At 47.4% G+C, this 15143-nt stretch overlaps 1 long non-coding RNA gene across 1 annotated transcript in view; it reads left to right on the forward strand.

Moving 5' to 3' along the window:
- LOC311100754 overlaps positions 1-15143 on the forward strand; it is a 74700-nt gene that overhangs the window by 29975 nt on the left and 29582 nt on the right. The gene's annotated exons all lie outside the window — the stretch shown is intronic.

A 15143-nucleotide genomic window follows, 5' to 3' on the forward strand; every position in this document is an offset into this window, starting at 1 on the left:
ATCATACCCTTAGGAATCCCTATGGGCATTACATTGTTCATGTGCTATGGCCTAAAATTCAGTGTTACTTTGACTCTTGTCTACTTCTATGTTAAGATTGATTCATGCCTCACTAAACACACACTACCAGTCAAAAGTTTGGACACACCTACTCATTCAAGGTTTTTTTTTACATTATAGAATAATAGTAAAGACATCAAAAGTATGAAATAACATAGAATCATGTAGTAACCAAAAAAGTTTCATCATAGCGCTTGATGGTTTTTGCGACTGCACTTGAAGAAACATTCAAAGTTCTTGACATTTTCAGTATTGACTGACCTTCATGTCTTAAAGTAATGATGGACTCTCGTTTCTCTTTGCTTATTTGAGCTGTTCATGCCATAATATGGATATGGCTATCTTCTGTAAACGCCCCCTACCTTGTCACAACACAACTGATGCCTCAAACGCATTAAGAATGAAATAAATTCCACAAATTAACTTTTAAGAAGGCACACCTGTTAATTGAAATGCATTCCAGGTGACTACCTCATGAAGCTGGTTGAGAGAATGCCAAGAGTGTGCAAAGCTGTCATCAAGGCAAAGGGTGGCTATTTGTAGAATCTCAAATATAAAATATATTTTGATTTGTTTAACACTTTTTTTGTTACTACATGAGTCCATATGTGTTATTTCATCGTTTTGATGTCTTCACTATTATTATACAATGTAAACAATAGTAGAAATAAAGAAAACCCTTGAATGAGTAGGTGTGTCCAAACTTTTGACTGGTACTGTATTTCTGCCTCTGCATCTTACACTTTTGAAACCCATGTCTCGATATTTTTGTCCTTCCTTACCTCTCCTACAGGACTATTTTCTCTGTAGCCTATTTCTCATCTCTCAAATCAACGTGTTGAAATCTCTCTCCTTTTTCTCCCCTGTGTTTAATAATAAATCAACTGCAGGGCTGTTATGCTCTCTGGCATCCGCGCCGTCTCAGCCCCCAAGCCACTGTGGTCTCTCAAAATGTGCTTATGGCAACAACAACAAAAACTCTAGCATGACATATTTATCTGTCATATTTATGCCAAATTCATCTCCCATCAGACGGAGCATTTTCACTATGGCGTATTTATCCACCCTGAGCCTAGAAAAACAAACATGTGTCTGTGGTCGGGGTTAGAATGTTATCCGGTATGTTTGATATGCTATAGGCCTGTTTATTTGAGCTGAGAAGAGCGCTAGCTCAGAATGAGACGCTTGGCACATGACTTGTCATATTTCTGAGTATGAGGAGCGTTGGCCGTTTTATGACGGATAGTCCGTTGACCTGAGGCTGCGAGGGGATTCTGGAACACTAACGTGTAATTACTGGCCCAGTGAGCGCAAGCCCTAAATGATTTATGTCAGCTTTACGTCAGATAAAAAATTGCGAACTATTCGCATTGCCGTGGTAACGGATAAACTGAACGGCGCGTGTAAACAGTGTGGTCAGTTTTGTAGATATGACTGGAGAGGATCCCACGGTGTGTGTGTGTGTGTGTGTGTGTGTGTGTGTGTGTGTGTGTGTGTGTGTGTGTGTGTGTGTGTGTGTGTGTGTGTAGGTAGGGGTGGCTGTACATACCCCCTGGTGGTCCTCTATCCCCGGACACTCCCGTTCGATAACGGCAGAGAAGGAGCTTTCCCTCGACATTCCCACATCTCCAAACCTCTCCGGAATCCCATTTATTCTGACGATGCTATGGTAACTAGAAACTACGCTCACCTGTGAAAAGACCAGATACATTCCCTGGCATTCCTTTTCTCAAGTAGTCTATGGATTCATATACTGTATGTTGTTTCGTAACCATCATACAAATATACTATTGGGCACATGGAAGTTAGGAAATAGATGGAATCTTGCTGGATGCCCTGAGTGCTTGTTAAAGCCTCTTGTTCCAAATAAACACTAGTTATCACACTACAGAGTCGCTACATGCATATGTATACACACACACAACCCCCCTAGGAGCCCACATAAACACTCACACATACACCCCTTGGCGCAGGCTGGGCAACAAACACACACTCACGCATACACAAACATGCATGCACCACACACACACACACACATGCACATACACTCCCTTCCACACACACACTATCTCAACCATCCCTTCTTGTCAAATGTTGATGTGCCATGAGTAAGGGGGCATGGCTAGTGAGTGATTGACAGCTTGTTGGCAGCGGACATTGCAGAGAAGAATCTGAGGGGTGATCTTAGCATGCCTGTGGCCCAGGTCCTCTAAAGCAGAAAGACAATCGACAATAAGAGAACGGAGACGTGCTGGAGAGGTCACTCTGGACATGTGGCCACTAAGAATAGAGCCAAGTGCAAACCACAGACAGGCATTTCCTCATTGCTCTATCAACTATGACAATGACAGATGTAAAGCTGTACAGTTGTAGGTAGGCCTGCCACTCACATACCTGTGTGTGTGTGTGTGTGTGTGTGTGTGTGTGCGTGCGTGCATGTTGCGTGTGTGTGTGTAGGTTGAGAGCTTCAAGTTCCTTGGTGTCCACATCACCAACAAACTATCATGGTCTAAACAAACCAAGACAGTCAAGAAGAGGGCATGACAAAGCCTATTCCCCCTCAGGAGACTGAAAAGATTTGGCATGGGTCCTCAGGTCCTCAAACAGTTATACGGCTGCACCATCGAGAGCATCCTGACTGGTTGCATCACCGCCTGGTATAGCAACTGCTCGGCCTCCGACCACAAAGCACTACAGAGGTTAGTGCGTACGGCCCAGTACATCACTGGGACCAAGCTTCCTGCCATCCAGGACCTCTATACCAAGCGGTGTCAGAGGAAGGCCATAAAAATTGTCAAAGACTCCAGCCACCCTAGTCATAGACTGTTCTCGCTGCTACCGCACTGCAAGTGGTACCGGATCGCCAAGTCTAGGTTCAAAAGGCTTCTTAACAGCTTCTACCCCCAAGCCATAAGACTCCTGAACAGCTAATCATGGCTACCCGGACTATTTGCATTGTCCCTCCCCCCACCCCCTCTTTTACGCTACCGCTACTCTGTTTATTATCTATGCATAGTCACTTTAACTCTACCCACATGTACATATTACCTCAATTACCTCGACTAAACGGTGCCCCCTCACATTGACTCTGTACCGGTACCCCCTGTATATAGCCTCCCTACTGTTATTTTATTTTACTGCTGCTCTTTAATTATGTTTTAATTTTATTTTTTACTTATCTGTCTTTTACTTAAAACTGCATTGTTGGTTAAGGGCTTGTAAGTAAGCATTTCACTGTAAGGTCTACACCTGTTGTATTCGGCGCATGTGGCAAATAACATATTATTTGATTTCTCACTGCCAAAGGGGTTGGCAGAAATAGTTGGTAAGGGCTGACTGTATGTGCACCATTTTCCACCTGTCTGAAAAGGAGAGAGGTAGAAAAGGAAATCGGGAGCGAGGGAAGACCTGCAGTTCTCTCCTTCATTCCAGCCCGTGCCACCACAAACAGGCCTAATGTTCACAAAGTGGTCCATAACTGCCTAGGAGGGCCAGAAACCGTAGCAACGGGGGTAAAAACACAGAACCTGAAATCCACAAAAATACATTTACTAAACCACTGGCCTGGAACTCACCTATAAACAGGCCTTGTTCGACAAAGACAGACACAGAATATGAAATATGACTTAACACAAGGACACGTGACATTTTACTGGGTCTGCGAGAACAGAGAACAGGACAGGGGGATGAGAGAGGAGTGAGAGATGGGTGAGAGAGGGATGAGAGAGTTGCAACAGAGAAGTTAGAGAAGGGCTATAGAAGGGTAACAGAGGAGCGAGAGGGGGTTGAAAGTGGGGATAGAATCATATGAGAGGGGTAAAACAGAATGATAGAGAGATGAAACAGAATGACAGGTCTTTCCCCTCCTTCCCTCATTGCTGGAGTTTCTGTTCTTATAAAGCTCTCCCTAAGTATCTCAATATGTCTGTGGTGGGTTGCCAGTGTTGTGAATGTCACCCCTCCTGGTCTTAGGATCGCTTTACTGCCTGTATGAATGGACTCCATGTGCTGAGTGAGTGTGTGTGTGCGCGTGCAAACATGCGTTCATGTGTGTCTGTGCGTGAACGCATGTGTACATGCGTACATGTGTGTATGAATGAGAGTTTGTGTGCATGTGGTTCAGTTTAACCCTTTACATCGAGCGCTGCACCATTTAACCCCTATGCCTCCGGAGTGAGACTCCAATTAACAGCCTTTCCTGTTCCCTCAGCTGCAGCTGGTGCTATATATGCAACAGGACTGCATCTGATCTACATATGATAAAATAATACTGTGTCTATCAATGATTTCACATTTATACTGACTCCATCAACACACCATTGGTGTCAGTCCATTGGACTTGAATTCAAGCCAGTTTACATCAAGCAGCCTATGGTTATGATATAGATGTTATTGCTTTTTCAGTAGTCATTCTATCCATTTCTGTTTTTTTTGTTGCATGCTTGAAGTCCATCACAATCTCCACTTTACCACATGGAGGAATGAAATCGAGAGAGCGACAGGACAAATAAGTAGAAGGTGGGAAAAGGTGTGGGGGGAAATAAGACTGATTTCTTTGGGGTCAAAAAGGGCACAAGAAAAGTGTTGGGGAGCGTTCTCAAAGTGTTCTCATTAGATAGCTTGTGTAGAACTTGGTGAGGTGTGAGAGGGAGAGACAGAGCACTCACCTAGTTGGTGTGGTACATCCACCCACTCGTGCTGCGTTTGGCCTCCTGCCTGCGTCAGATCGAGAGAGCAAGGGAGTTATGGGCTGTTACTGAGGACATTTGGTTGTCATGTTTCAGGAGCTCTGGAAGTGAAAAGGAAAGAAATGAAGAGATTGGGAGGAAGAAGGACAGCTGTGTAGCTTTGAGCAGCCCTGAGCTCTCTCTGGTATAGAATAGATCTGGAGCTATGGTTTCAATATGGATGAGGAGATCATCTCATAGAAAACACATGAAACGGATCTCTTTCGAAGAGTATGGTTTTAATCTTTCAATATGACATCTAATATGCTGCATTTGTGTGTTTCATCATACAGTATGGTAGAATCATTTATTGAACAAATCCCCTAATGATTAGATGAGAGTGTGGCTCACTGAAATGCAGCTCTACTATCCGGTAAAGAAATCCCAGGACTAAGGGCAGGGCTTCAGAGCTGGCTCCAAGAGTATCTGGGGTTATGGTCACACTTCCCAGGTTACTGTCCTGGTTTGGACATTTAGATTCCTGCAGTTACAGTGCTCAGGAATATCCTAGACCTGGGTCATGTTCAGTTGGGCACACGTTGACAAACGTTTCGCAACGGAAAACGAAATACTGTGTTCTCAATCTCAGCTTGTTACCTGTATAAAATACACCTGTCCACAGAAGCAATCAATCAATCAGATTCCAAACTCTCCACCATGGCCAAGACCAAAGAGCTCTCCAAGGATGTCAGGGACAAGATTGTAGACCTACACAAGGCTGGAATGGGCTACAAGACCATCGCCAAGCAGCTTGGTGAGAAGGTGACAACAGTTGGTGCGATTATTCGCAAATGGAAGAAACACAAAATAACTGTCAATCTCCCTCGGCCTGGGGCTCCATGCAAGATCTCACCTCGTGGAGTTGCAATGATCATGAGAACGGTGAGGAATCAGCCCAGAACTACACGGGAGGATCTTGTCAAAGATCTCAAGTCAGCTGGGACCAAAGTCACCAAGAAAACAATTGCTAACACACTACGCTGTGAAGGACTGAAATCCCGCAGCGCCCGCAAGGTCCCCCTGCTCAAGAAAGCACATATACAGGCCCGTCTGAAGTTTGCCAATGAACATCTGAATGATTCAGAGGAGAACTGGGTGAAAGTGTTGTGGTCAGATGAGACCAGAATCGGGCTCTTTGGCATCAACTCAACTCGCCGTGTTTGGAGGAGGAGGAATGCTGCCTATGACCCCAAGAACACCATCCCCACCGTCAAACATGGAGGTGGAAACATTATGCTTCGGGGGTGTTTTTCTGCAAAGGGGACAGGACAACTTCACCGCATCAAAGGGACGATGGACGGAGCCATGTACCGTCAAATCTTGGGTGAGAACCTCCTTCCCTCAGCCAGGGCATTGAAAATGGATCGTGGATGGGTATTCCAGCATGACAATGACCCAAAACACACGGCCAAGGCAACAAAGGAGTGGCTCAAGAAGAAGCACATTAAGGTCCTGGAGTGGCCTAGCCAGTCTCCAGACCTTAATCCCATAGAAAATCTGTGGAGGGAGCTGAAGGTTCGAGTTGCCAAATGTCAGCCTCAAAACCTTAATGACTTGGAGAAGATCTGCAAAGAGGAGTGGGACAAAATCCCTCCTGAGATGTGTGCAAACCTGGTGGCCAACTACAAGAAACGTCTGACCTCTGTGATTGCCAACAAGGGTTTTGCCACCAAGTACTAAGTCATGTTTTGCAGATTGGTCAAATACTTAATTCCCTCATTAAAATGCAAATCAATTTATAACATTTTTGACATGCGTTTTTCTGGATTATTTTGTTGTTATTCTGTCTCTCACTGTTCAAATAAACCTACCATTAAAATTATAGACTGATCATGTCTTTGTCAGTGGGCAAACGCAGAAAATCAGCAGGGGATAAAATACTTTTTTCCCTCACTGTATATTTTTTGTTTTAAGACAGATGTAGGATCTTGATTTATGTAGGATCTTAATTTGATCACTCTTTTGTTGCTGAGAAGTTCCTGCAAAGCAGGAAATGCAAACTTGTAGTGTATTTGTAGTGGCTTCTACAGTTTGTAATTTCCACTTTTAAATTTCAGACTTGATTTGCCCTAATGAAAAATGTATCAACCCCTACAAAAAAGTCCAGTAATTATAATCTACATAATAATTCATATTTCCTGTTGCTGCAAAATGGCTGAAATTAAGATCCTACATCTTTACACACCCGTTCTTCCCCACTCATCGAATCACATCAAAGTCCAAATGATTGGATTTAACAGGCTTACATCCTTCTAATAGACTCTTACCAACATAGTAAAATGCAACATGACTGTTTTTTCTTTACACTGTTGGAAAACATGAAAGTTTGTTTAGTCTGTATTGTACCATCACTCCACGCATCACTCCACTGCTCATTGTTCACGACGTTGGAAGAGGGACGGATGGAGAGTCACAGCTCATAAAGACGGTATTTTCAGACGTTAGCCTCTCTGGTAATTCAATGGTAATTACCAGTGGGATGTGACGGATGTGCTAACGCTAGACTGCTAGTCCTAATTGGGGCCTAACCTTTGAAAAGAACAGCCACTTCAGTCAGAACATGCCTCGTCTGGCATCACTGCCAGCCATTAGCGCTGAATGGATTCCATAATGTTCCGTTAAACCCATTCTCTATCACTCTGTTGTGCTCATTTACACTCTCTTTTTCTTCCTCCCTTTTTCTTTTTCTCTCATTCTCTTGTTCTCTCTCTCTCTCTCTCTCTCTCTCTCTCTCTCTCTCGCTCTCTCTCTCATTCTCTTGTTCACTCTCTCTCGCTCTCTCTCTCTCTCTCTCTCTCTCTCTCTCTCTCTCTCTCTCTCTCTCTCTCTCGTTCTCTCTCTCGCTTTCTCTCTCATTCTCTTGTTCTCTCTCTATCTCTCTCTCTCTCACACACTCTCTCTCTCTCGCACTCTCTCTCATTCTCTCTCTCTCTCTCTCTCTCGCTCTCTCTCTCTCTCTCTCTCGTTCTCTCATTCTCTCGTTCTTTTGTTCTCTCTCTCTCTCTCTCTCTCTCTCTCACTCTCTCTCTCTCTCGTTCTCTTGTTCTCTTGTTCTCTTGTTATCTTTCTCTCTCTCTCTCTCTCTCTCTCTCTCTCTCTCTCTCTCTCTCTCTCTCTCTCTCTCTTTTTACTCTTTCCCTCAGTCCCTCTTTTTTTGGCTTGATCACTCTAAATGGGGGAGTGCATTTTTATTGTTATCCTAATGATTTGAGGCGCTGATCAGTAGAGAGTGTTTAAGGAGAGCACATCATCCTGAAAAATCATCCTGACGCACCGAAAAGTTTATTTTTGTTGTCTTGTTTTGTTTCCCAGTGCTGGCTGCTCCTTTTGTAACTTGTTTTTTGTTTTATCTCTCTCTGATACGAGGGCATTCCATTGGCATGGTGTAACGCACTGGCCACATGGTAGCATAGCCCTCCACATAGCACAGGGCCAACGGCCAGTGTGAGGCGGTTTAACCTCTACACCACCTCCTATGTGTGGAAAGAAGACCTCATTATGACTTAAAAGGCAGAACTGATCCTAGATCAGCACACCTACTCTGAGGCGCTTTGTGAATACGGGTTGCAGGTTTGGGGGAGAGATATACCTGTGTTGTTGGGAACGTGGGGGAGTGGGGTGGTGAGGAATTGAATGTTGTGGAGGAAAGATTATGCTGGTTGATAAAGAACAAGGGCGTATGTGAGTCGATATAGTATAGATGGAGAGAAAGTGAGAGTGAGGGAGGGTGAGAGGAACATGATCCAGGACATTCTGTTTTTAATCCAGGGAGGGAACAACTATGGGCAGTGGTGCAGGTGGATGGCATCCTACCATGCTGTGGGGCAGTGTGTGTGTGTGTGTGTGTGTGTGTGTGTGTGTGTGTGTGTGTGTGTGTGTGTGTGTGTGTGTGTGTGTGTGTGTGTGTGTGCATGCGGACGTGTGTGTGTGGAGGTTGACTTTGAAAATTCTGAGTTAATGCCTAAACTTAACTTTAAACACTTCGGAATTTGAGGTTTGAGAAACATGGATGAACATCTAATTCTGACGTGAGACTGTGAGAGCTGGTAGATGCAAATAGGAAGCTCCTGAGTGGCGCAGTGGTCTAAGGCACTGCATCGCAGTGCTAACTGTGCCACTAGAGATCCTGGTTCGAATCCAGGCTCTGTCGCAGCCGGCCGCGACCGGGAGACTCATGGGCGGCGCACAATTGGCCCAGCGTCGTCCGGGGTAGGGGAGGGAATGGCCGGCAGGGATGTAGCTCAGTTGATAGAGCATGGTGTTTGCAATGCCAGGGTTGTGGGTTTGATTCCCACGGGGGGCCAGTATAAAAAAAAAAAAAAAAAATCACTAACTGTAAGTCGCTCTGGATAAGAGCGTCTGCTAAATGACTAAAATGTAAATGTAGGAACACATTGTATCAGATGGTGTTCAGACTATTTGGTGCACAAGATCAGTTTCTTAACAGATCTGGTGGTGAATGTTGTTGATTGGAAAGATTTGACTTTGGCTTTGTCAGACTGTGTGGATAGGCAAGTGTGCCTTGTGTGTAATGTGTGTTGTGTCTGTGTTACAGTATGTGTGTGCTCGCAGGTTTGTGTAAGTGGTATATGTTTCCATGTATCATTGTGACATGGTGGAAAGTTGCTGACACTTCTTGATCCCATGGGGTTTTCCCTTCTGACCCCACCCTATTATCATCAGTGGCAATTATTCCACTAAACACTGCATATTATTTTATGTAGGTAATCGTTCCGGGGTTCAGTGATCATTAATGGACTCAGTCATTGTATGATCAATTATTAGAGTATACCTGCATACTGTATTGAAGGAAAATATAAGTTCTGCGATTGAGAAGGCAAATAGATTTCTGGAAAAAGTAGCTTTCCAGTGTTTTTATGTTGTTTTCTCAAGTCAGTCAAAACTGTGTATTCAGTGAGACTCCACTTTCGACACCCTGAATAATTTGCCCCAATTAGGTTGAAACGTAATTCTTATAGACGTCAATGATTAATACTGTTATTATTATGATTAAGTATGAATAAATGCTCACTAAAGAAAATAGCTGGGACTTGAAACCCTCAAAGGAAAAGCGAGGAAGTTCTGAAGGCACTCCAAGACAAGTAGTCCTTCAATCAAGATGCCAAACTCTCTCTCTGACTCCGTCTCAGCTCCCGTAGTACTTTACATTTTCAGCATTTTTTCTCTAAGGTTATGTGCCAAATGGCAACCTATATCCCCTATATAGTGCACAACTTTTGACCAGGGTTCCAAATGGCTCTGGTCAAAAATTGTGCACTATATAGTGAATGTGGTGCAATTTAGGATGCACCCTAAGACTTGCTAAGTGATTCTACATAATATGGACAGAGAAGCGTGGGGAGCAGACTAAATAAAAGTGTATTTTAGCAGCTCTGCTGTCCGGCAGGACTCCTATACTGACTGATGAGCTATTTGACTAGCATGCGAGGCCAGAGGGCAAACCCAGAAACTCTACTCTGCTCCACCTTAGGGGTTTAATATTTCCTGCAAGTGTGCAAGTGCAAGAAATAATTCATTCCTGAGATTCCACGTGCTGAATGTCAAATGTTTATGTATGCATGCATTGTGTTGAATGATTCTGACATCTGCTTCCTAAGGCAAGAACAATATGAACCGATATCTCCATATAGCAAAAATAACAGACTTATGCACTTGACCACCATCATTGCGGCATATACACTGCTCAAAAAAATAAAGGGAACACTTAAACAACACAATGTAACTCCAAGTCAATCACACTTCTGTGAAATCAAACTGTCCACTTAGGAAGCAACACTGATGTGACACTCTGGCTCTGGGACTTTTGTATTTGAGCCAGGGTGTATTTTGTTTTGTTGGGTTTTGGTTTTGTTTCTAGGTTTGCCTTTCTGTTGGCTGCATTTCTAGGTTTGGTCGATGACTCCCAATCGGAGGTAACGAGTGTCAGCTGTCGGCTCGTTATCTCTGATTGGGAGCCATATTTATTCTGATTGTTTTCCTGTGGGAATTGTGGGTTTTTGTTCTAGGTTCAGTCGGTGTACTGAGGACGTTACGGTTCTTGTTTTGTTTTGTCGTTTATTCTACAATAAAGTCATGTTTCTTGGACACGCTGCGCCTTGGTCATACTTGGACGACATAGACCCCCGTGACAGAAAAACCCACCTAAGAAAGACCAAGCAGCGTGTCCAGGAGCAGGGAGACTGGACATGGGAGGAGGCACCGGGCAAGGAGATAGAGAGGCTGGCGATGGCCCAGGTGGGCACATCGTGGTCCTGGGAGGACATGCTCGGAGGCAAGGGACCTTGGGGAAGGATCAAGGCCCTGGCGAGAGAGGAGCAACGGCGGCAGCAGGGCCATCGTCGGAGGGTCGTGTGTCAACCCCAGAAAATTTTTAGGGGGGGGCACACGGCATGGACGACGGGGCTGACGGAGGAGAAAAGGGGGAGTATCCAGGAGGCCACCAGGCCAGGGGTACACCGCCCTGTACGTCCTGTGCTGATGCCTCACACAGAGTGTGTGAGGTTAGGCATTCAGCCAGGACGGGTGGTGTCCGCTGTTCGCTCCAGGCCTCCTATCCGTCTCCACAGCCCGGTCCGGCCTGTTCCTGCCACCCGCACCAGGTCTACGGTGTGCGTCGCCAGCCCGGTCCGGCCTGTTCCTGCCACCCGCACCAAGTCTACGGTGCGCGTCGCCAGCCCGGTCCGGCCTGTTCCTGCCACCCGCACCAAGACTACGGTGCGCGTCGCCAGCCCGACCCGGCCTGTTCCTGCCACCCGCACCAAGACTACGGTGCGCGTCGCCAGCCCGACCCGGCCTGTTCCTGCCACCCGCACCAAGACTACGGTGCGCGTCGCCAGCCCGGTCCGGTCTGTTCCGGCCACCCGCACCAAGACTACGGTGCGCGTCGCCAGCCCGACCCGGCCTGTTCCTGCCACCCGCACCAAGTCTACGGTGCGCGTCGCCAGCCCGACCCGGCCTGTTCCTGCCACCCGCACCAAGTCTACGGTGCGCGTCGCCAGCCCGGTCCGGCCTGTTCCTGCCACCCGCACCAAGACTACGGTGCGCGTCGCCAGCCCGACCCGGCCTGTTCCTGCCACCCGCACCAAGACTACGGTGCGCGTCGCCAGCCCGGTCCGGCCTGTTCCGGCCACCCGCACTAAGTCTACGGTGCGCCTCAGACGGCCAGAGTCTGCCGTCTGCCCAACGGGGCCTGAACTGCCCGTCTGCCTAAAGCCTGCAAAGCCGCCCGTCTGCCATGAGCCATCAGAGCCGTCCGCCAGACCAGAGCCGCTAGAGCCTTCCGCCAGACAGGATCAGCCAGAGCCTTCCGCCAGACAGGATCAGCCAGAGCCTTCTGCCAGACAGGATCAGCCAGAGCCTTCTGCCAGACAGGATCAGCCAGAGCCTTCTGCCAGACAGGATCAGCCAGAGCCTTCCGCCAGACAGGATCAGCCAGAGCCTTCCGCCAGCCATGAGCAGCCAGATCCGTCGCCAGCCATGAGCAGCCAGATCCGTCGGCCAGCCATGAGCAGCCAGATCCGTCGGCCAGCCATGAGCAGCCAGATCCGTCAGCCAGCCATGAGCAGCCAGATCCGTCAGCCAGCCATGAGCAGCCAGATCCTTCAGCCTGCCATGAGCCGTCCAGCCAGGATCCGCCAGAGCCAGCCAGCCAGGATCCGCCCCTTAGCCAGGTGCTGTCCCTTAGCCCGGTGCTGCCCCTAAATCCAGGTGGAGTAAGTTGGAGGGTGGTCATGTGGAGGAGGCTAGGGAAGCGGGTGGTGACTAAGGTGGGGTGGGGACCACGACCAGGGCCAGAACCGCCACCGTGGACAGACGCCCACCCAGACCCTCCCCGAGACTGTATGCTGGTGCGCCCGGAGTGCGCACCTTTAGGGGGGGGTACTGTAACACTCTGGCTCCGGGACTTTTGTATTTGAGCCAGGGTGTATTGTGTTTTGTTGGGTTTTGGGTGATTTTCTATGTTTGCATTTCTGTCACGTTTATTTCTAGGTTTGGTCATTGACTCCCAATCGGAGGTAACGAGTGTCAGCTGTCGGCTCGTTATCTCTGATTGGGAGCCATATTTATACTGCATGTTTTCCTGTGGGCATTGTGGGTTATTGTTTCCGTTTTCAGTCAGGTTGACTGTGGACTTCACTAGTCGTGTTTCTTGTTTTTCGTGCTTTAACTAAATAAAGTACCATGTTCGTTTCACACGCTGCGCCTTGGTCTCCTTCACTCCTCGACGACCGTGACAACTGATTGACAATACATTTCACATGCTGTTGTGCAAATGGAATAGACAACAGGTGGAAATTATAGGCAATTAGCAAGACACCCCCAATAAAGAAGTGGTTCTGCAGGTGGTGACCACAGACCACTTCTCAGTTCCTATGCTTCCTGGCTGATGTTTTGGTCACTTTTGAATGCTGGCGGTGCTTTCACTCTAGTGGTAGCATGAGACGGAGTCTACAACCCACACAAGTGGCTCAGGTAGTGCAGCTCATCCAGGATGGCACATCAATGCGAGCTGTGGCAAGAAGGTTTGCTGTGTCTGTCAGCGTAGTGTCCAGAGCATGGAGGCGCTACCAGGAGACAGGCCAGTACATCAGGAGACGTGGAGGAGGCCGTAGGAGGGCAACAACCCAGCAGCAGGACCGCTACCTCCGCCTTTGTGCAAGGAGGAGCACTGCCAGAGCCCTGCAAAATGACCTCCAGCAGGCCACAAATGTGCATGTGTCTGCTCAAACGGTCAGAAACAGATTCCATGAGGGTGGTATTAGGGCCCGACGTCCACAGGTGGGGGTTGTGCTTACAGCCCAACACCGTGCAGGACGTTTGGCATTTGCCAGAGAACACCAAGATTGGCAAATTCGCCACTGGCACCCTGTGCTCTTCACAGATGAAAGCAGGTTCACACTGAGCACATGTGACAGACGTGACAGAGTCTGGAGACGCCGTGGAGAACGTTCTGCTGCCTGCAACATCCTCCAGCATGACCGGTTTGGCGGTGGGTCAGTCATGGTGTGGGGTGGCATTTCTTTGGGGGGGCCGCACAGCCCTCCATGTGCTCGCCAGAGGTAGCCTGACTGCCATTAGGTACCGAGATGAGATCCTCAGACCCCTTGTGAGACCATATGCTGGTGCGGTTGGCCCTGGGTTCCTCCTAATGCAAGACAATGCTAGACCTCATGTGGCTGGAGTGTGTCAGCAGTTCCTGCAAGAGGAAGGCATTGATGCTATGGACTGGCCCGCCCGTTCCCCAGACCTGAATCCAATTGAGCACATCTGGGACATCATGTCTCGCTCCATCCACCAACGCCACGTTGCACCACAGACTGTCCAGGAGTTGGCGGATGCTTTAGTCCAGGTCTGGGAGGAGATCCCTCAGGAGACCATCCGCCACCTCATCAGGAGCATGCCCAGGCGTTGTAGGGAGGTCATACAGGCACTTGGAGGCCACACACACTACTGAGCCTCATTTTGACTTGTTTTAAGGACATTACATCAAAGTAGGATCAGCCTGTAGTGTGGTTTTCCACTTTAATTTTGAGGGTGACTCCAAATCCAGACCTCCATGGGTTGATAAATTTGATTTCCATTGATAATTTTTGTGTGATTTTGTTGTCAGCACATTCAACTATGTAAAGAAAAAAGTATTTAATAAGATTATTTAATTCATTCAGATCTAGGATGTGTTGTTTAAGTGTTCCCTTAATTTTGTTTAGCAGTGTAGATTTTGGCATTGAGTTTGGACTGTATAGAGTCTGTGAATAATGTTCAATTACGTCTGATGATTATTTAATAGACGGCCCTTGTTGTACAGTAGCCTAACTTCGATGTTGAACATTCTGATATAATAAAATGATTATCGGACAAAGCCTCAGTCTACTGCATGTGTGCATGTGTGTGTTTAGCCTAAGGTACAGTAGGCCTATTTGTATAAGTGTGTGTTTCAGGGTTAACTTGCTGGGTCGGGTAAGTGAGTGTTTGTGTGGACCATGTCATGGTCATGCACGGTTGTCAGGGTGGGTTTCGATGACATGTAATGACAGTCGGTAACCCCATGACTCACAGTGCCCCCCCCCCCCCTCCCCTCCCCTCCCTCACCCCACTTGCCCCCGGTCGGTCCCAGTGCAAACATTAACCTGCTGGGAACTCCCTCACTCAGCCTGGCTGGCTAGGATACACTACTCTGTGACAAGCTAGCTCCCACAACACTCTCTCTCTCTCGATCTCTACCGACGTCTCTCTCCCTCTCTCCCCCTAACCCTCTTCTGTGACTCCCTTTCTCTCACCCTCGCTTTCTCTTCTCTCCATCTTTCTCTTTCTCTCTCCCTCTCCCTCACTCCCACC

Source organism: Coregonus lavaretus (assembly GCF_964263955.1).
Source record: "Coregonus lavaretus genome assembly, chromosome: 25".
Taxonomy (NCBI): Eukaryota; Metazoa; Chordata; class Actinopteri; order Salmoniformes; family Salmonidae; genus Coregonus; species Coregonus lavaretus.